This window comes from Fukomys damarensis, unplaced genomic scaffold (assembly GCF_012274545.1).
Source record: "Fukomys damarensis isolate Sample0158 unplaced genomic scaffold, DMR_v1.0_HiC HiC_scaffold_11, whole genome shotgun sequence".
NCBI classification, from domain to species: Eukaryota; Metazoa; Chordata; class Mammalia; order Rodentia; family Bathyergidae; genus Fukomys; species Fukomys damarensis.
This window is the reverse complement of record NW_022900923.1, coordinates 19,327,874-19,351,145: the sequence shown is the minus strand read 5'-3', so window position 1 is coordinate 19,351,145 and position 23,272 is coordinate 19,327,874. Positions and strand designations below refer to the sequence as shown.

Genomic DNA, 23,272 nt, shown 5'->3' with positions numbered 1-23,272 from the left:
ATATATATAATTTGAGCAGGATTCCCATAGCAAATCATTTTCATTACAGTGGACCCTCAAGGTCCAACAGGCCTGACATACAAATAACTTGGGTTACAACCAAAATTTTAGTTTAACTTACCAACAAAGTTTTGAGTTACGACCTGAATGCCAGCCAGCTGTGCTTCCAGATGGTCTCAGATACCAATTTAACCCTCAAAGAGCTGTGGAAAGAGCATTAAACATCTTTTCCTGTGTGTGTTTCACCGAAAAATCTTGGGCCAGTTTCCTCTCTGAGGACACTGAGATCTGGCTGTGTAGAGGAGAGAGACTTTGAAGGCTCTGTGGAGAATCTTGAGCTTTCATTGACCAGCTCGAGTTACAGCCAGCCCTCAAGAACGAATTGAGCTCATAAGCTCATAGCCCATTGTATTTACCAAACCTCCCTATCCTCCTTCCCCTCATGCATTCTATATTCCACCAAAGCCACATAGCTACAAGTTTGCAATTGAATCATTTCAGGAGTCTCATTTTGTCAGTTTGGAATGGTTACCTGCAATAAAGGAGCTCAAAATCTAGGAAAGCTTGCTACAGCCAGGGAAAACTATTGTGTGTTGGTGGGTTTTCTCAGACACATACATTTCATATACATTACTCAGATCCAAATCAGCTTCTGCTCTTGCTACAATAGGCTTTCTCACAGTTAGCAATCCTAAGGAAAATGATTTTCTCTTAACTACAAACCTATTCTATCAGTTTAAGTCACCAAATACCCTTCATGTCTGGTCATTACTTATCTTCTTCCCTATTTAAAGCCAACTTGATATTTACAACATGTTCTTTCCCTGTTCTAAACAGCCAGAATGATTCTTCCAATCTAGGCAGATTTGAGCCACCATCCAGATGAGGTAGAGAGAGGTTAAGACTGGAATAGAAGCGAGTAGGCTGGGCTTAGAGAGCACAAAGATCACAGTTTGTCTAGATTTTAACTTTAGAAGCCAGGGAAAATAGGCAGAGAGCCAACAGGAGTCAAAACCTGCAGCAGCAGGGCTGAAATGCAAAGAGGTTCCAAACAGCAGAATTCTGGCAGAAGCAACAACTCTCTCCTCTGCTGCTTCTGTGAGATCAAAGCTCTACAACAGAAATGTGGTACAGGCCTTATGCATAATGTACAATGTTCTAGTAGTCACGTTCCTAAAAGGTAAACAGAACTAGGAGAAATAAATGCCTTTATTCTTATAAAATAAAATATTAAGGTTTTCTATAATCAAATATATCCAAAACATCATAATTTCAGAACATGTAAGTCATTATTTTTAAATAATGAATGAGGCATTTTACATTATTCTCTGTTACTTACTAAGTCTGCAAAATCTGGTTTGCATTTCACACTTACAGCAAGTCTCTGTGGGGACCAGCCACATCTCAAAGGCTTAGTAGATGTATACAGCTAGTAAGCGACCCCACATTTGACAGCACAGGTCTAAATCCTTTCTACTCAAAGTGGCTCAGGCACCAGCACCATCAGCATCATCTGGAGCTTGTTAGAATTGTAGAATCTCAGCAGTTCCACAAATCAGAATATGCCTTTTAACAAGATCTTCAAGTGGTGGGCACAGTCACTGCTTTTGGAGGGCAAAAGCAGAAGTCCCTTAATAGAAAATTTGAGGTGGCAACTGTTTACAAAAGTATCAGCTTGGTTGCAAAAATGGCAGGGAGAGAGTCCAAAATTTTCTCTCTTGTGGCTGTTTGCTTGAATAAAAGCAATTATAATAATACCACAGCTGAGGAACAAACCATTTCAAGTGGAGTTTGAGTTATTCAAATGGCTTGAAGAAACAACACTTCTCTCAGCATCTGTCCAGCAACTGAAGGTCCTATATTAAATCTGTACTCTGGACTCAGCCCTGATAAAATAGCTTAGAGCGATGTTGGCCCCAACCAAGCCCTTTGCCAAAGCAGAATCTCTGGGAGTATTTCAAGTTGTACCACCACTTGCTCCAAAATAATTCCAAGGGACCTAAAATCCTCACCATTTGACTCATACCCTTGGACAGAAGTATTATTCCAGAAAGGCCCTGGCAACATACAAAACCCATCCCTTGAAAAGGATATCTGATGCAGGTTCATCTCTGTCATATTGGGAGTTTGTTTATAGGAAAAGGGGAGGCAAGAGGGTGTAGGTAACCAAAGCTTTGGCAGGAATAGGAAAGGTTTTTTTTTTTTGTATGAAGAAAGCAAAGAGTTGCCTCAAGTGAGGACAGAGGGAATGAAACTGGGCATTAGTAAGGAATCAAACATAAACTCCAGCCTCGGTGAGCTTCACCCTGAACCCTCCACACAGCGGCCATGAATAAACTTCTGTAAATGCCTCCATTTAGGCAATGCTGAGAGAGCAAAGACGCTTCTGCTTTTATTGGCAGTCTTATGGTGGCAATACGTGTGAGTACATGTGAATCGTCATGTTGATGCAGGACATCAGAGATGGAGGCAGAAACAGAGGCAGAACTAGACCTAAGGAACACAGATCAGAAGGAGAAAGGGATGGTCATAGGAAAACAGGATGTAAGTGTGTGAAGGTCCAGCAGACTTGGAGAGGCCAGAATCATACTCCTACCGAGACTGGAATGAGAAAACAATGCCACATTGACTCATGGCCGTGTATACAGGAAGCTCCTTGCTTTTCCACGCTTGCCCTGATTAGCAGTGAGTACCCAGGAAGGGTGTCCACGTAAGACTTTCCCTAGCGCACATTTGTTACCCACGGTCAGCAGAAGAATCAAACAAACACTGTTTGAGCAGGTGCCCTTTTCCAAATGAAATTGCATGTGTTATTTTTAATATCTCTTGCCCATCTGCTTTGGTTGTTTCCTCTGGCCCAGATTAGAAGGCTCCGTTGCAATACCTGGATGCAGATTTCACCATGCAGTCACCTTCGTAGAGCTGTGGGATGCGGTTGGCTTCCCTAATACACAAAGCCCAGGAAGTATAAATAGAAATGTTGCTTTTATTTGTAGACTTAATGCTTATGGGGAAGCTGGCTCAGAGGCATAAAAGCTTGCCTCTTCCAATTCACTGAACTTAGGACCCATAATTTTTGCACTTCAGAAAATTAAATAGAGGTCAGCAACTTATGCCTAAGGTACCGGATGTAGGGAAAGGGAGCAGGACTATTAAACCCAGCAAAATGTGCTTGTGCGTTTTCAATTTTCTCTTGTTGTTTCTGCAGGGGTCTTCCACAACTAAATTGCTGCTGGTTTATGGACTGAAAAACCTCGGAGTGAGAGGCAGCTTTTCTTCAGCACTCCTGCCAGGATGTCAAGCCAGTTCCTGAGCTCCTGGCAGCTCTTGCACAGGCCTTCCTTAGGGAGCCCAGGTCCCAAGATAGAGATGTGCTACTGTGAGCATCAGCCATCAGTCGAGGCCCAGGTGTTAGTGTCCAGAATGAGCTGCATCTGACACTAATGAATACTCATTTGATTTAAAATATTTGCAACATTTTGAAAAGTTGATGTCCTATTCACACCTCAATGAGGGAGAAAATCTTGGAGATTAGTGTAAAGAGAAATACTGACATCTAGATCCTCTAATCAAATCAGATGTCCATTGACTGCTAATCAGAGACATAGCACATCCTTACAAGGAGCTCCCACAAGCACTAGAAAGGAAAGCAGCCCCTTTATAAAAGTAGCACTGGGGGCCTAGGATTTGGCTCAGTGGTTCCACTGCCTGCCTCTCAAGCACAAAGGCCTGAGTTCGATCCCTGGTACAAAAACAAAAACAAAAACAAAAAAAGATTCTTTAAAAGTAGCACAGGGGCCAGTTTCCTTGATAAAATTAATTGAAAACCTAGACTCTCTGGGAAAACTTGAAACTGACAAATACTCCTTTAGGAACCATCATCACTGCTACATCCCCAGAACCTAGGTTAGGTTTTTAATAAGTACTGATTGACTCTGATGATAACTCCAGGATTAGGGCAATCTTTATACCATGACTGTCAACATTTTAAATGTCCTACCACCCAGATGGAGCCTCTTCTCAGATCCCACCCTTGTTCAGGATGTCACGTGTCTGGCAGCCTTAGCCTTGGATACAATACACTGAAAACCGATAATGGTGAACTTTGAACTTCCCACAGGAACAAGGTGGATTCATTCACATCAACCTCAGTGCAGAGCTTCTGGAACTACACAGAATCCAAGTTGAAACTGGCTTGCTTTTCTGCTGCTAAGAACATGTTGGTGTGAATATTCCTATTTACATCCAAAGATCTCCATATTTTCTTGGCAAATAATCCAATACAAATTAGGACATTCAGTTCCAGTTTGGTCTGGAGGCCTCATGTAGATGGAACTAAAACTTTGATTGTCTTTTGTGAACCTAAGATATTGGGCCTAATGAGATTTTCACGTGGTCATAGATTGATTCTCTAAATTGGAAGCAAGAAGTAGAAATGGATGAAAATAGAGAGAGAGGGAAAAAAAGAAAAGAATAAAATAAACTTCCTTAGCCCTATAAAATTTTGTGTATCCAGTTCTTTGTTCCTGTTTATTATACCAATTAAACTCCAATCTCTGACAGAAGTCCACAAGCTATAAGTCCCTATAAAACTCATTCAATTTACAAATAAAGAAATGAATCTCCACAGACTTTAAATGACTTTTCCAAGACACAAAGCTATTTGCTGGAAGACTCTGTTTCTTGATCTCAGCCTTTTTTTCTGCACACAACTTAAGGGAGAAAGAAAGATCATCCGCAGATTTATTTTTTAAAGAGATTAATATATTTTTATTAATTTACAGAATATATATTTCTTTATTGTCAACAAGACTTTAGAGGACTCAGGGCTGTATAACATTTACAAAATGTTCTTCTCTAGGCTTATGACAGTTCAATTGTGTGTGTGTGTGTGTGTGTGTTTGTTTCTTTGTGTTTGTTTTTGTGTTGTTTTTGGTGCTAGGGGTCAAAGCCCAGAGCCTGAGTGCACAGTAAGCAGACTCTAGCCCTGCCACTGAGCTATACCAGGGTCCAACTCCATCTAGATTTTCAAGTACTGTTGCCTGGTTTTCAGCCTAGGACAAGTAAACCAAGATCTCCAGAGGGTGAGATATAATTTCTGTAGTTCTTTTTAAATTAATTTTTTAATTAATTTAGAATTAATTTAAAGTCTTTAAATTAATTTTTTCAGTTGTCTCATGCTCTTGCTGTATTATTCACAGGTCTTGTCTTATTATATGGTTTTCTACAGAATTTAAAAAAATGTAGATGGGCTTCAAGCTTTACAAATTTTGTAGCTCCCAGCATGAAGCAGAAATCAAGGCTTGAGGAAAGAGGAGAGTTTTACTTCTCTTACTTGAAACTCTGATTGACAGTCTTGGTCATCCCAAATCACTGAGGGTATCCTCTTTCCCAGGACTAGAAGGGGCAGCAAGGGCCCACGGCCTTCTGATCTATGTTTGAATTCAACATCATCATCTGAACTTGGGTGATTTTTGAGGTTTATCTTCTTTTGTGGCCCACTTGAAAAAAAAAGTTTTAATTACAAAAAGAGAAAGAAGTTTCCAGAATGTGTATGAAGTAATGTAGATGTTTTTAGCCAGTCCCAATGCATCAAGCCTTGGAATTGCTTCAGCCCTTTGGTATTATTTGTCCTGGCATCAAAGAAGGGATTAGAGAAGAAGCATTCTAAAGAAATATAGCAGATGACAAAAATCAGGGAAAAATGAAAATAAAAGGAAATGAAAAAAACTTGGCCTCCAGAGACAGTAACATCTAGAAATAAATATTCTAGAAAGAAAGAAGGAGAGCGAGAGAGGAGAGGGAGGGAGAGAGAAAGGTCAAGCAGACTTCTTAAGGATTTGTTGTTGTTTTGTTTTTCTTTAAATATCTAGAGACAGATCACCATGCTGGCAAAGAGTCTCTGGTATTGAAAGCAGAGCTAACCACAAAATTACTTTTTTTCCAGGTGTTTTCTTTGGTTTGGAGAACACCACATCAGGGCACATTTGGAAGAGACTGGTAAGGAAGGCAGAGCTGACCTCTCACTGAGTGCTTGATCACACAGCCACTGTCTTGAACTCAGAGCCACTCTTCTACCCTCCTCTTTCCCCTCCCCTCACCTCAGGACAGAAGAAAAGGCCATGTAAGTGTATGTAACTGACATCCCCAGCAAAGTGTGAACCTCTGTCAATTCAACAGCCAAGAGATCCCATCCAGAGCATTCTCTGAGTGTCTGCTTCCATCAGTTAAAGGCTGGCTGGAAGGAAATGACCTAAATGGGCTTTCAAACCACAGGGAGGTGTGTCCTTACACTTGGCTTAAGGTCATAGAGATCAATTTCTGGCTCTTTCTGAGATTTTCAGGTACTATCAGAATGAAAAGGGCTAATTTTCCTCAAATTCACTCCACCAATCACCCTTCATTCCAATTCTGAATCATACCCTAACAAAAAGCTAAAGACCTTGCCCCAGCCTCTCCACAGCATTTCAAGAATATGTACAGAGAGCCTAGTAGGTGTACATTGTTGTACGTAACGGTCTCGAAGGTTATAAGATAAAACGCATTGCCTGTTTCCTGTCCACAAAGAAACTGGAACACAGTAAATACAATTGAGTTACTGTGGCAATAACAGAATGAAAAATACATTTAATTGTGGGAGATCAGAAGGAAGGGTCAAGAAAGGCATTGTGAGAATTTGAAGAATAGCAGGATAAGGAAGGTAAAAGGAAAGGGCACTCCAAGGTGAAAGCCAAGTAGAGGTAGATGTCCAGAGGTAGAAAGTGTAAAGTAGCTTTGCCTGGCTAATGCGTGGACTACCTGGAAGATGTCATGGGCTGTAAGCCTGAAAAGATAGGTTAGGGCTAAATCCACAGGATTCTTGAATGTCAGTCTGAGAAATGTGGACCTTAGGGGAAGGAAATTGATGCTAATTAAATCAAATCAATCAGATGGAATAAATAGTTGTGAAGAACAGTATGTCCAACAGTCCACTTGAGTACACAAATTATTTTCTTCTTAATTCAGTGTTTGAGGCCAGTATGCACCCCAAGGGAAAGAAAAATACTCAAAGCATTATATTCAAATGGTAGCTGTAGCATATTTGAGACACAGGCCTTTGGACGAGTCTTTTGTAGCTGATAAGAATTTTCTCACCTTCTTATGCACACAAAAAAATGTTGCACTGTCTCTTCTTATGAGTCAGATTAAATCTGGTCCTTGGTCTTCATCAGAAAGAAAGAAATGTATTCTGCATTGTGTTTGGCGGTGGGAAAAGGTCAGGAATATCAGAAAACTTATTCAGTCCAGAAAATATGAAAAGTACCTCTGTTCTCCAGTTCATTTCAAACAACCTGAGTCCTTAATGTTTGAGTCCTCATGAAAGTGGAGGACTCCATGTTATCCATACCGGGGTTCACATAATGGCCAAATATCTTGGTTTATTTAAAAGTAAAGAATTTCCCAGGATATGGGAATTGGGTTTTTTAAAGTAAGTTAGTCCATAGCAAACCTGGATGGGTGAAGGCACTCAGTGTCCATAGCAGTAGCCCCCTTCGCCAGCCCATGACAGGCCCTGACTCCATCTAGGTCTCTGTCAGGCAGCTGGGAGGGGCTGCTCACTCTCAGTGGACTTGCTACCACTCTCCCATCCACCTCTCAAAGCCAGTTCCACCTCCAAATCAAAACACAATTTCAGGTGGGTGTTTCTTTTCAATACTTGGCAACTTTTTTTCTTTTTTTTCTTTTTCTTTTTTTTTTTTTTTTTTTTTTTTTTTTTTTTTTTTTTTTTTTTTTTTTTTTCGCTTTAAAACATAAAGCCATGAAACAACTGTAGAAAAAAGGTAGTCCAAAAATCAGAATAGACATGTTTTACAGTTCTACCTGTAGGTGAGATGAAAAGGGTGTAGAAGCAAAAGCAAAGAGACAAATTACCCTTCTACTCCTCTGAGAGATTAATTAAAAACTATATAGTGAGCACATACCCTGTGGCAGGTCCTGTGCTAGATGTTTGGCAAGCAGTGGAGAAAGACAGAATTGAACTTACATTCTATCATTATCCTGAAACGAGAAACAGGAAAAAATGTCTCAAAAACAATTCAGCTGTTGCCAACCTAGATGAGCCTCACTGTCATCTACAAAGGGGGTACAAGTACATATCTCACAGAACTGTCACAGTGTCAAATGGGACAATACATATAAAGCTCCCCCGTAGAGCCTGCCCCACAGTTCATAGTTCAACGTAGCCATAGTGCACACTTGGGCTTTCTGGACTTGCTATTTAAGCTACAAATTGTTCCTCTTTGATACTCAATTTCTGTTAAATTCTATGAAGTTTTAGATTTAGAAGTTTCATTGAGCAGCATTGTCAGATTCTTTTACAAATGCCATCTCAGGTTATTCCCATTCTGATGGAAGCAACAATTAGTTTAGGTCACACAATCAGGCAGAGAGTAAGAAGTAAACCAATATCTTTCAACTCCAGCAATTTTGCACTCCATGTAGCTCTTTGAAAGATCTCTTCTCTTTGCCCACTATTCTGGAGCTCTCAGATCAAAGATAGGCTGCAGAAGTTGTGGGGAGAAGTCAAGGCAGATTTATTATATGGGAGGCTCAGTGCTGTACCAAATCACCTTAAAATTTCAGTATCTTCATTCAGTAAATCTTTTCTTCCCATAAGACTGTCTAACAAAGATCCATATAATCCTTCCAAGTGCAGCTCCTTCTTCCTTCATGTCTGCCTTCCATCTTGTAGAACTTCATCTGTTGCTTTCAGCCTGAAGAAGGGACAAGAGAAAGATGCCCAGAGGATTACACTGGAACTTCTTAAAAAACTTAGGTTGGAAGTAGAATCTGGAATTATTTTCCCCACCCCACATTCAGAACTTTGTCACGTGGTCATGCTTAGCTGCAAGGAATGCTGGGAAATGTAGTGTAGCTACATGCCCATGAGAACCCTATCGTGGTGTTTAGTAAGTCTCTGCACAGCAGTCTCTGTCAGAATGGGCAATAGCCCCAATATTAAATGACAATAATCTCCTGGGGATTATCAATTCTTGGCAGATCATCTATAAAACAAGAATACCAGAAACTGATTTTTACAGGTTTGTTGCAAGAATTGGGAATGCATGATACACAGCACCAAAGACCTTGTAAGCCCCCAGCCATCTGTCACTAAGGTGAGGTAGCAAGGTGAGGTGAAACAAACATGGCCTCAAGCTCCCCTCACCACCCCTATGTCACTGGATAGGTTTTGTAACTTCTGTGTGCATGAAGCTTCATCTCAAAGTATGGATAGTCACAGCCCACCTCTGTTGATAAGAATAATAGGAAAGATTACTTAAAACCAGAACTGACTCACAACCATAAAATAGAGTTACCTATATCCATTCAAGAAAGAGTCTGGATGCCCATGAAATACACTGCTAGTGGAAGACCAAAGCAACACTAGATGAAGCCTGATTTTCAGAGAGACCAATATTTCTTTCCCCAAAGATGCCTGCTTCAGCTACATGTTCTATTTCTAGAAATTTAACAAAAAGTAAGAATTTTGAAATTTATCATATTTTAAATATTCAAAATTATAAAGGAAATGCGACCCAGAAACCTGAATCTTGGTTTACATTCTGCAGATGATTCTAAAGTAGTCAAACAGACACGTTCCATTAGCATCTTAAGGAACCATTACTCTAAGGTATTAAAAGAAGTCGGGAATATATTTTTCACATTCTCATTTACCTACTTTATAATTTGTTAAATAAAACAGAACACTGCCCTACTGTATTGTACCTTTCAGAGTGTTCAGCTACACAGGCAAATGCACTACGATGTGGGCATAGACATTTAACACTTGATGGGTAAATGTTAGAAATGAAGACATTGGGCTGATCAGAAACCAGAAGAGTCTTACTCAATTTTATGTTTGATCCATTCAACCAATTAATAAATTATTGATGGACCATTTGTGGGGTTTTGAGCTGAGATATAAGGATATAAAGATGAATGAGAGCTAGTTCATGTGAATAAAGATGAATGAGATCTAGTTCATGTAAAGGTAGCTCCTATTTTTCAAGACAGAAAGCTACAGCCTCAGCTGATAGGACCTGTCACAGTGCTCCTGATATATAAGACTGTAAGTTTTTATGAGGAGCCAATCAGTTCCATTAGAAGGAACCAGGCTTCTATTCTCTTAATCACACTTCATTCACCTGGAGGCAACTTGTTTGCCCCCAGGGCAAATAGTCGCATAATTCATTGCAAAGATGATGAAGGTTACCACCCCCAGGAAGGCTTCTCTTATTACAAAAGCCCCATATAACAGCTTCCTAATATGTATTTATTTGAGTCATTATTCCATCCTTGTATTTTTACTTTAACATCATCTTTTCTTCCCTTGTAGTATTGACTTGTTCAAATATGTTCAAGAAAATAACCCTTAAAGCTCTCCTTCCCATAGACTGTGTGTGAGCTGGTAAGAGGGAGCATGTCAACCAGGTCTCAGCATGCTTGGCCATGGTCACTGGGTGTCAGCACCCCACAGTATATATGCTGCACACCAGAGAAGGTGCTACCTTGAACTGAGTGCATTCTCTGAGAGTGTGGCTTACGTTATCCCAGCATCCATCTCTACCATTTGCATTGAATTTATGGACAACAGTTTTGGCCCAAAATACCTGAGAAACTGTCTGCAAATGAGAGGGCTGGGAAAATACACAAAGAGGATCGTGCTGGGTATGGAACAATAGGTTTACTTGAGAATTCTTCAGTGAGTTGTCTTGAGAATTCACAATGGCTAAGGATGAGAAAATAGGGGGTGATAGCAGGCAAATGGAGATGAATGGGGGTCATTTGTCATGGGAAGGAGTCAAAATCATTACCTGAGATAATGCCAGAGAATTGTATGAGTAAGGCTGAAGGAACATTGCAGATTCTGGCTTCAGAGAATTTGGAGGGGAGAAAGAAGCCATTTGCCAATGTACCAAAGTGGAAACTTTGATTCCGCAATGTCCTAAGTAACCCTGCTAGCTCTGATTCAGTTAACACCCACTTGCCTTGCCAAGTGATAGGTATGATTAATTTATTTCTTTCACTGAGTTGTAAGCTCTTTTAACAAGAGATTCCATCTCATACATATTTAATTTTCTTGGGTTTTCCTACATAATTATACCATGAAATGGATGAATGAATTTCTAAATGAAACAGAACCACTCAACATCTCTCACCTGTAAGAGAAATGAAAAATCTCGGAAGTTATGAGCACAGGACCGTTTCTGTCAGAAATTTTCTGAGTGTCAGGACAAGTATAGTTGAACTGGTGATGAATTATGCTTGAGCTGGGGAGACAGGATCAAGCTTGTTACAGTTTTAGTTTCAGTGATGGGATGTAATACAGTTATCTCTGGGATCCCACGCGGACCCCATTTTCAGTATGACAAAGAAGAATTAGTGGAAATGTAGCTCTCCCCCATTCAAGGGACTCTTCCTAACCACACTAGAGAACAGACTTCCATGGGTTCAGAAGAGGGAGTGGGGATCAGGGTAGTGAGAAGAGGCTGCCACCAATTAAGACTGGCAGCAATTATTCCTGACTTCAAAAAATTCTAGGCAGCATCAGACTCCTCAGTAGCTCCCCAATAAGAAAATTATTTTTTGAGGTTCAGATAAGATGTTCTGGAAAACCAGGCTAGAGATTCTACCCACTGTACCCACAGGGAAGCTGGTATACACAGGCACATAAGAGGAACAAGAAGTCATACATTTCCATATCGATGGAAGTGTTGAGTGATGGGTTTGGTACAGTGAAAAAGGTCACTTCATGTCAAGCCAGGAAGTTGCTATGTTTGACCCTAAGAGCCTGACCATCCACATCCCAAGTTTGCCAAAACTCTCAAGGATGCTCTAGCTTTACTGTAGCCAGGTCTAGGGGAGCAAACTGATGTGCGGTGGAGGTGCCCTTGTGTTGGGAGTTTCAGAAACTCTTCTTGTCTCACCTAGGCAAGGAGTGTATATTGGAGCGCTGTCTGCACTCTAAGAGAAACGAAGAACAGACATGTAATGAGCAGGTCATCCCGGCTGTGTTGTACTTTACTTTCTTCTCATCAGTGCTGAGAGAGACTCTACACACCTTCACATGAAACCATAGTGCTTTGAGTAGGATAGAAAGGATGCTGATATATTACTATCATAACACAGAGAAGTATAAGCCCTCCTTGGAGGACAACATACTTTGTTGCATAAAATAAACTCCAATAATCTGCTTAAGACAGAATGTAAGACAGTGTGTATAATAAATAGATAGCTGTTCCTTGGAGAGAATGAGATTCTACCAATATTTACTTATTGGTTGATTGCTGAAAGCTAGAGAAACCGTGACAGAATGAGGCTCAGTGAGTAGTTGGAGGGTTATTGCATACAAAATTTCCTCAGGGCCACAGCAAACAAAGACATTTTTTAAATTATGATAGTCTCAGTTTCAATTTAAAGCTCTTTTTTGCTGTAATTCTAAATCCTCTTTATATACTCCAGAATCCCTTACTAAAGTCTACTGATCACAAATATCACTTTCATGACTAGAATTTGAGAGAATTAAAACTAAGAACCAAGATTGATTATATAAAGGTGCAAATTTCCAACAACGAATGTCATTATGTTGTATGCCTTAAATACACCAATAAAATTAATTTAAAAATAAAAAAAAATTAAAAAATGTTGAAGGAGTTAAAGGAAGACATGTTTAATGTTTAGGTTGTTATTTTGTTAATCAAAAGATAACATACAAGGGACAGTGAGACCAACCATAAATTGAGAAGAAGCAAGAATTTCAATCCAGAGCTAAGGAAGAGATCATAATTCCCCTAAAAATTCAGAGTAATCCAGAGGATTCTTTTACAGGATGTGAAAATGGAGGTTTAAACCAAGCTTATTTGGATCTTAATAAATGAAGACCTAGCTAATATCAGTGTTACAATATTGAAAACAATAACCTTGCGCAGGCTGCCTGGATCATTATTATGAAATCTCAAGATCTTACCATCACTTCCATCAAAATCCCCATAAATCTCTCCTGAAGTTCCTCCATGGTAATTCCTAGGTATTCCAGAATAAGGTGTCCAATATTACTTTTCTTGCTCTCCAGCTTGCACTATGATTTACACCAACTTGCACTATGATTTAGGGACTATGATTTAGATTTCTGCTTATCTCAGGTGTGCCTTCTGGTTCTGTCCTCGTCTCCCTCGACCACAGCTGTATTCTAGTTTAATTATTCTTTCCAAGTACAGAGGATTTCAGATATAGATGTTGCCAGATCTATTACATGGCAAACCATTTCAAAATTTAGTGGTTTAAACCCACAACTTATTCTTCATTACCCAATGGATTGACTGAGCTTTTCTTTTATTTCATTGGTATCAAGTGGGGAGCAAGAATGACTGACTGGAAAATCAAACATGACCTTTTTCAAAATAGATGGTAGGTACTACTGGCTTCTGGCTGGGAGTGCAGGTTGGGCTGCTGACCTAAGGTTTGGTTTACTTCACTAGGTCTTACCATGTGGTTTTTTGGTCTTCCTCATACCATAGTGGCTGAGTTCCAAGGAGCATTCCAAAAAGATGAAAGAAGGAAATATAGATTGTTATACTTTGGATTTAAATGTTTCAAAAAGCCCAGTGGAAGGATTATTGAGAAATGATCAGCTCATAAGGACACTAATATAAATGGATTAATGCTTTGATAAGTTCATAGCCAAATGGATTATAGGAGGCACACCCTAGAGGAAGGAAGCAGGTGTTATGGACATAACCTTGGGGACTATATATCTGATCTCTAGCCTCTTCATTTCTCTCTCTACTTTCTGGCTGCTATGAGGTGAGCAGACTTCCTCCACCATACCTATCTGCCATGATGTTTCTAACTCACCATAGGCCTCTAGCAATGGAACCAAATGATCATGGACTGAATCCTTTGAAACTATGAAACAAAATAAACCTTTCTTTCTCTAAGTTGATTTTTCTGGCATTTAGTCACAGTATGGAAAGCTGACCAACACCTGGATCTTTCAATTCCTGGCCTCAAATTATACATAGCAATATCTCTGCCATATTCTATTGGTGAAATCCAAAAGGAAGTAAATTCTACTTCTGTTGGAAATAACAGTAAAAAAAAAAAAAAAAAAAAAGGAAAGAAGAAAGAAAGAAAAAGAGAAGTTGTTATTTTAATTTACCATAACATCATTTATTCTCTCTCTCTCTCTCTCTTTCTCTCTCTCTGTTACACACACACACACACACACACACACACACACACACACCCCTCAGAACCACTTAAGTCTTAACAAAACCACTTGAATCTTAGAAACAAGTGCAGAAAAATCTGGTTGTGGGACCCAGCCACTGAATTATTTTCTACTTCCAACCTATCTCCTTCCCAAATTCCTCATTTTTCAATCACCCACACTTCCTTTTTCACCAACATACTTATCACAGGGTTTGTGTGTCTGTTTGAAGCTCCAATTTTGTTGGCTTACCCAAAATAGCATAAGTTAATCTTAATCAGAAAGATATGTAAGTGCCATCTTTGCTAACAGGTTATGAAATATATATCTAGTACTTATTCAACACTGGCATAGAGATGATAATATCTTCAAAGTGTCCATGACGGTCACATGTCTCTGAAAGTTCCCCAAATCTAGCTCTAGCTCAATATTGCTGCTCTGTAAAAGTATAGTTTACTGTCTAAATGTAAACTACTCTACAAAGACTTCAGTAAGTCAGCTTTTCAAACTCATCTAAATTCAGAAAACTCTGGAACATTCTAACAGTTTTGAAACAGTAAGAAGGTGAAAATTTCTCCCTAAAACAAATCTCCAGCATGGTACAGACCTGGGCAAGCCCTGTGTATATCCAAGGTAGCAAGAGGCCTGGGAGTGCAGAGGATCGGAGACTACACTGAAGGATTAGAAAGAAGAGAAATGCAGCATTTCTAATCCATCTGTAATTCCCACCTTGTCTCTAGACTCTGGTCAGCCAAGAGTTGGTAAAGCTCCCTTGAGGCAAGCAAGATCCTGACTTTGGTCAATTGCTCAGACTTTTTCCAAGGATAGTCACTGATTCTGCAAGTTGAACCAGAGATAAGGTGTAGCCACCCCAGCCTTGCTTCTCCTTTATTACCTTACAGAAGAAATGCAGTCAAGAAGAGCTGAAGGGACAGTGAAAGAGTTTCCTCTTATTGTAGCTTCCAGCTAACTACTGACTGTCAGCTTAGCTGCTGGATTATGAATATTAAAAAGTAAAAGATATCATCAGCAAGTGTCATTTGTGATAAATCACCATAGCTGGGCTTACATTGATTAACTGCAATTCATTATCCAGACAGTTGATGGTCATTCATGTCATTTCCACTTCCTGGGATCAGCAGCAGCCATCTTCCAAACACCTAGGTAGGAAAACCGGAGCAACTTAGGAGAGTGTTGATAGGTTGACACATGATCTGTTTTATTGCTTTTTCGTATCATCATCTCATAGAGAAGCAAATTTATAATTCAAATTACTCTGGGCCTTCAACTGGAGGCAAGAAAGTAAAATAAGTTTTCTTCTAAGAAGAAAAATGGTGTACAGCAAGATCATGTTCTGTCCCCTCCCTGACTCCTCCCTCTCCCTGTCCTCATCTCTGCCTATAGAATACATGCTCAGACTTTGTCTTCTCCTGGGGTCTCCCAACACCACAGGTGAGCTCTTCTATGTTTACTATGCTCTTCCATGCTCTTCTAAGATGCTGAAGTTACCTGATTACCTGTGCATGTATCTCTCAAGAAGAAAAAGCTGAAAAAGCATAGGATTATGCCTTGTGCTGCTTTGCATCATTAGATTTTAAAACCATGTCTGTCACATAGAAAGTGTTGAGTCTACATTGAATCGAATTGAGTGAATATTTAACATCTGCTGTGTGACTTTTAGCATCTCCTTTATTCTCCTTTTTTGTTACCAAATGCTTTATGTTTATCTATCTCATGGTCATGATGCTAAGTTAAGTGCATCTCAAAATTGTTTACAGTCTGACTGGTCTCTGCTCTCTTATACAAACGTGTGAATTTGTAGCATTGTGACATAACAGCAGTGCCTTCCTGCTTTTTTTGAGGTACACTTTGAGTAACTTTTTGCTTTTTTTTTTTTTCTCATTGAGTTTATTGGTACAATCTAGGCATACAATACAGTTACATTCATCATTGGGATCTTGTACCTTTACATGACAGGTCTTGGTTCTCACTTTTTCCCCTTGCCCCTGCCCTCCCTTCACCCCCTCCTCCCTTCCCTATCTACAAACACTTTATTTCCATTTTTTCATTTTCTTGTATTTTTTTCTTTTCCCTTATTTCCTTTCCCCTACCCTCCCCACTTCCCCTACATTTTTAGCCCTTTTCTTCCTATTTCACATTGTCGATTATACCATTAGGATTTATGTACAATTATAGTTTTTCAATAACAAATATTCTTTGCTAAATCATGGCATCATCTACTGAATTCTGCTAAGCCAAAAGCGGATGTTTGTAGCATCCATGCCCATCTAGGAATGTGGTCTCACTGGTTGATGGGGCCAATGTGTACCTTGCCCTCACCACCCCTTACATACACACTTCCACACACAAGTAGGTCTGCATATAGGAGTGTGCCCAGCTGCAGATAGTTGCTCATATTAGTTTTAAAAAATCTACATAAAGCTTTCAAAAGCACAAGGACCCTCGATGAATTTCAAATGCAGATTTTTTTTTAGATTTTACAGTCTCAGTCTGCTTTACATTGCTGTGATAAAATAACTAAAATGAATAACTGAAAGGAGGAAATGTTTATCTTTACTCACAGTTTCAAAGGTTTCAGTCTATGGTCAACTGGCTCCCTTGCCTTTAGCCTTGTGGTAAAGCAGAAAAATCATGGTAGAAGGATGAGACAGAGGAAAGCTGCTCAGCCCATGGCAGGCAGGAAGCAGGAAGAGAGGGAAAGAGACCCTGTGGTAGTGGGCTTCTTCCCCCTTCTGTCTTTGTTCTATTTGGGCCCCCACCTTAGAGGATGGTTCTGCCCACATTAAGGGTGAATCTTCCCCATCAGTTCACTGCGCTGCACATCAATTGTCTCTGGAAACAGCCTCACAGACACATCCTGAAGAGTGTTTTACTAACTTCCTAGGTGCTTCCCAATCAAGATGAAAATCCAAATTAACCATCACATGCATTTAAAAGGATTATTTTCTGCTTATCATCCTTTCAAAGTTTCCAACAACAAAGACAGTGTGTTCTGGTATCTTTTAATGAGCCTTTCTTTCTTTCATTTTCTTTCTTTCTTTCTTCCTTTCTTCCTTTCTCTTTCTTTCTTTATTTCTTTCTTTCAAACTTTCCAGGCTTTCCAAGAGCAAAGGAATCACACAAAGATCTTGCTTTCAACATTCCAGTTGATTTGGATGGATCTTATTGATTCTCTGCATTTGTATTAAACTATTTGGGCCTAATACATAGATATTTTCATAATTATGTAAGAAGTACATAGAATGTGATACTCTTAAATTCCTCAAATGCATCCTCATTTAAAGTTATAAATGTAGCAGAAGGTCTTGGAAAATACTCTAGGTTGGGAGTCTGAAGATCTGTGAAAGTCTCAAACACTCTATAAAAAGAAGTTCTACATGAATAGGCAAACAGGTAAGTAGATATGTAGATAAGTAGGTAGAAAAGGAGAAAAATGGGATTTCCCTGTTAAACCTCCCAACCAGGCCTCAGTTTTGCCCTCTAAAATGAGAGGGGTTAGCCTAACTGATCACCATGTTCTATCTTGCTTTTTAGGTCTTGTAACTCATGACCAGCTTCCTTATCCTGCACTTTCCTGTTCTCCCCAATATCCTTTCCAGCAGATCTTTTCAAGGTGACTCTAGACCTACTGAGGCCTGCTTTTTTAAATTTCAGTTCTTTATTGCCTTGGAATTTTAATCTCTTCTCAGTTTATGGCTCCTTCCATGATGGTGGCTGGTCACCCTTCAACCTTTAAATGTTTTCTTCATGTTAGCAAGTACCCGAGAAAGGCACCTGATTTCCTTGTTTCCTGTGGTGAATGACTATGAAGTGACCTGAAAAGTCAATGCAACTTCCTTAAATGCCTCACTCCCTGACCTGCAGAGGAGGGGAGCCTCTGGCTCACCCTGGCTCCGTCATCTGTTTGTAATTGAATCAGTCCTTGCATTCGCCACAGGCTTTAGTTTCACAGCCTTGGATGAGCTGGTGCAGACTTCCCCAAATATCTCCAGCTTGAGAAGAGATGTCACAGCTATCTCCTCACAGTGATAGTTTTCTTTTTAATATTTATAAACACAAAAGTATTTCTTTCTCCCCCTCCTCTTGAAATGTATATATTCGTTCATTAAAACACATTGACGTTGCTGAGGTAATGGCCTGTCGACAGATTTGTAACAGGAGCTATCTCACTGCCTGCAGGCCTGCACATTTTAATATAATTAAAAGGCTTCTGTTTGGAATCTTAGCTAATTAATATTCATGCTGTTCTCCTTCCACCTGCCATTTCTGATTTGCTGTCTTTTAGCAGATTGATCATGGCCCAATAAATGCCACCACTAGTCAAAGCAAGGCAGGCAGAAAAAGGAAGGAGGAATGCCACTGTGGCCTTGGCTTTTCTGTGAAAAAACAGCATTTTAAAAACAGCAGATTTGCCCTGGTTTATGAAGAAAGTACAGGAAAATCCCCTATAAATATCAGGATTCGGTTGAGATAGGACAATTGAACAGGGAGTGTAGGTTAAGTCACTCACACTGGAAATCTTTAAGAATTTTCAAAAAATTTATTTGTGCCAAAATCACAGTAACTTGAAAATGCAAGTAATAGATTTTAAAAAGAAGTAAAGCTGAAAGTGGCAGTGACAGTTATCACTATTCAGTACCTTAGAAAAGCCATTCACACAAATGAATGTGATTCTTCTCCATGGGACATTTGAGAGTCAATCAAATTCTGAGGAAAAGTCACCTGGTCACCATCTTACATCATTACTCTATAACAAAATACCAAGACTGGGGGTCATGTAAACATCAGAAAATCTATTCCTCATGGTTCTACAAGCAAAAAAAGTTCAAGAACAAAGCTCCAGCAGATTTAGTTTCTGGTAAGAGCTTTCTCTGTACTTCCAAGATGGTGCCCTGATATTGCATTCCCCTGAGGAGGACAAACTCTATGTATTCAAATGGCAGAATGGAAGGAAAAGCCGAGTTTGTTCCCCCACGCCTGTGCATAAATGCTCTAAATTCATTCATGAGACCAGAGTCCTCCTTGTCTAATCATGACCTAAAGGTTCTGCCTCTTAACATTCTGGCATTGGGGGTGAGATTTCAATACAAATTTTTGAGGAACATAGCATTCAAACTATACCAGTTGCTTTTGTTACTTCTAAATGGAAACTGTTTTGCCTTAGGAGGAAAACATTAAAAGGGGAGGCAGAGCGGAGGTAAGCAATGAAGATATTTATAATCAATCTGTCACCAAGGAAAGATATGTGCTTTATCTGATTAGCAGGAATCAAAATGGGAATTGTGGCAGTGTTCATGATAAGACACTAGACAGCCATAGATCTCAGCTTGCAGGAAATCTAAGTTGAGAGGAATAAGAAATGTCTTTGGGGCTCTACCTTCCTGCATAAGTTGCTCTCGTCTTCAGAACATGTTCCATGTGGACAGAAGGAGCTACTTTGAGAAAGTCATGAAAAGGAGCACCTCATATTTAGGCTCCTTTGTCCAGGTTATGTCACCAATGTGAGTCTTATCCACAAAAGGTGATAACAATACCTCCTTTAGAAGATTGCTGTGAAGACTAAAGAAGAAAAAGCTTTTAAGTGCCTAGTGCAAGACTCCATAAATATTAATTGCTCTCAAATGTCCCCAGTGGAACAAAGGGCAGAAGTAACAGCTACTCCATGTTATAGTGAAGAACATTTTTCTAAAAAGAAGAAAGGAAGAAGGAGTGATGAAGAACTCATTTTCTTGGACTTGTAACACATAACAAGCGAAAAAGACCCAAATGTATTTCATTACATTTCTAAAGCTATCTTGCCCAGTGCACTGGGTATTAACAATGGAACAAAGAGGGGTTACAGAAGCAAAATCAAAATAAACCAGAAACACTAGATTTCTGCAACAGGTACGCATCCTTTGTCCTATTGATGAGTCACTGGTCTGAGGATCTGTTTAGGTCTAGCAGGAAGTCCATGAACAGACTGCAGCTTAATTGTTCTTCCACTGTGGTTGCTCTCATTGTAAGCTCGGGGCTCTTTAATTCTAAAGAGTCTGGGTGATCACAGTCTTCCTGGATGAGATCATGTAGGGACTGTATTGCTGACCTACCCAACCAGAATGTCTTTTCGCCTTTTTCTGGCTATCAAACTCCCACTCATCCTTCCGACCAGTTCAATTGATCCTTCCTCTGGGAAGCCATTCTCAACACCCTAGTCAAAAATAAAGACTCCTTATGTTGGCTTTTGCTCTGCTAACATTAATACATTCCCCTCCTGTGATGATGATGGTATTCTCTAACCATCACTAAAGACACTCAAGACCAGATACTGTGCTCAGTATCTTATGGGCAGTACCTCTGTTAAACCAAGATGATAGTATTGGGACATTTTGCTCACGATCATACAACTTGCAAAACAGGATTAGAACCAAAGCAGCCCATATCATTCTCACTCATTGCTGTCTTCTTGTTTTTTCCACAAAGCTCAGTATGGATTAGTAGCTCAGTAAAAATTTTCACAAAGGGAGAATCACCTTAAAGGGATAGAGGAGGATGTGTGGCCACTGGGGCCCCTATCAGAATGGCCAAACTCTACTTAAGGTGCACAGAGGATGAAGAAGTTGTCTGTGGCCTATAATCTCTGTCACTGTGATTTTATTGAGCCTTCCTTTTAATCTTAGAAATGCTCAAAATTAAATTAAAAGTCAAAATTTCCTTTAAACAGATTCATTCCATGTAAAAGACTATGGAGGAATAAGTTCACACTTCTTTTGTTAACTCTTGTGTTTTGTAAACTTGTTATTATTGTGGGAAAATCTAAATGCAGTAAAATTGAAGATTAGACAAAATGATTGAAAGTCAGAGGGGAATTCTCTCCTGAGGTTTGACTTACTTGTTAATCAAAATCCATTTGGTAAGACGAAAGAATCTAGAGGCTGATGTAGATTGAGATCGGGGATCAAACAGTGTCTCGTAGTCTCTCTAAGACAGTGAATCATAAAACTGTGGTCATAAACCTCCTCCACTTACTCATATTGAGATCATATGCATGACCATTTTGGGTGCCTGTGTGTGAATGTGTGATGTTCTCTGAAGAAAGTGGTTACTATGTGAGCCCCATCCCCACAGCCTGCCCCCTGAAGTTGCCTCCTTTAAATCAAGCCCTAAAAAGATGCCTGAAAGACCTCTTCCAAAGGATGTGAACTGCTATCTAGCAGGGATACAGTATATGACTGAGAATGGAATAATTGTGAAGCATCTATAAATCTTTCAGGGAGGAATTCTAAAAGGTGGAAGAGATCATGACATTTAAACTCCCTTATTTTACAAGTGAAGAAATCTAGGCCAGCATCAGAAAGTTTGTAGAAGAAAGTGTTGGCTTTTGGACCAAGGGTATTGAAGTGGTGGAAGAGATCATGACATTTAAACTCCCTTATTTTACAAGTGAAGAAATCTAGGCCAGCATCAGAAAGTTTGTAGAAGAAAGGGTTGGCTTTTGGACCAAGATGGTATTGAAGATCCACAGAACTAGGATGGTAATACAGATCCTCAGAGTGTTTCTCACATATATACTGTACTTCCCTTCTTAGAAATGGAAATCTATGGTTATTAGTTGGTTTTGTTACTTGTACTAGGGATTGTACCCAGGGTTTTCACACTGAGCTACATACCTAGCCCATATTTTAAATTTTTATTTGTGAGACAAGGTCAAGCTCAGTCACTAAATTGCACAAGCTGGGCTCAAATTTATGACTCCTGACTTAATCTCCCAAAATGGTGGGATTAGAGGCATATGCCACCACACACAGATATATTTTCCATCTTGATAAATGTCTCAACAGATGAGAACTAGGGAGATAAAAACAGAGTCTGGAGGAGAGAAGAAAAGCTACTCTTAGAAACAAGGACAAGCTAGAAAGCTTTGTTGACAGTGGCAAAGAAAGAAAAATGAAAAAATGGAAAAGTTCATTCAAAAAATCAGAAAAATATAAACAAATGACAAAAGTTTCTCCAGATAACTATAGGCTCTAAATATAAAGAACAAACGGAGGAAATTTGTATTCTCTAGGTTCTGTACAGAATCAGAATCATAAAAGATAACAATGATGGGCCAAGGTTGTAGCTCAGTGTTTTTTTCACCTGCCTTGCAAGTGCAAGGTCCTGAGTTCGATCCCTGGTACCAAAAAAAAGATAGCAATGAGAAGATGCAGGGAGGGAACAGGAGAGAGAAGAGGAGAAGAGAGGAGAAGAGAGAGGAGAGGAGAGATGAGAGTTGAGGAGAGGAGAGGAGAGGAGAGGAGAGGAGAGGAGAGGAGAAAGATTTATTGAAAGGACTTGGCTCACACAATTATGGAAGCAAATCTAGGCCCAGAAAAACCAGCTGTGTAATTCCAGTTGAATCTTTGAAGGCCTGAGAAGCAAGAAAGCCAATGATGTAAGTTTCTATCCTTCACATTTTGGAGAAGGATCAAGTCTTCCTTAAATTTTGAAATTGTCATCAAAAATTCAATGGCCTCCCTGGAAAGTATCTGCTGAGATCTGTGTTCAAATCTGATACTCAGAAACATGTTCTAGTATTGTACCCCTTACATTGCTTGGTAATATGAACAGAGATTAGAATGTAGAGGGTCCAACCAGTTTTTAATTGTTTTAATCAGATGGAAATGTGGTTCAATGGTAGAGCACATGCAAAGCTTTTTGAGACCCTAGTTTTAATTCCCAATACCAAAAGATAGACATTATTTTAATCAATTTTATTGAACAATGATTTCCATAAAATAAAATGTCTGCCTTAAATATACAATTCGATCAGTTTTGACATATGTAGAGAGCATTTCTGATTCAAAAATCCAAAATCCACAATGCTGCAAAATCTGAAATTTTTGAGTACCTACATGATGCCTCTAGTGAAAAACCCCGCACTTGATTTCATATGATGGATCTCAGGTATTACTCAAGTGCTCTAAAAGCATTCTATAAAATCACCTTCAGGCTATGTGCATAAGGTAAGCTCCGTGTGAAAAA

General features: G+C 39.5%; 1 protein-coding gene across 1 annotated transcript in view; it reads right to left on the bottom strand.

The window, feature by feature from the left end:
* Nucleotides 1-23,272, bottom strand: part of Pappa2 (pappalysin 2) — a 340,416-nt gene that overhangs the window by 277,454 nt on the left and 39,690 nt on the right. Inside the window, exon 3 of the mRNA XM_010630208.2 lies at nucleotides 15,318-15,408. The gene's annotated coding sequence lies outside the window, so the exon portion shown is untranslated. The remainder of the gene's footprint in view (nucleotides 1-15,317; nucleotides 15,409-23,272) is intronic.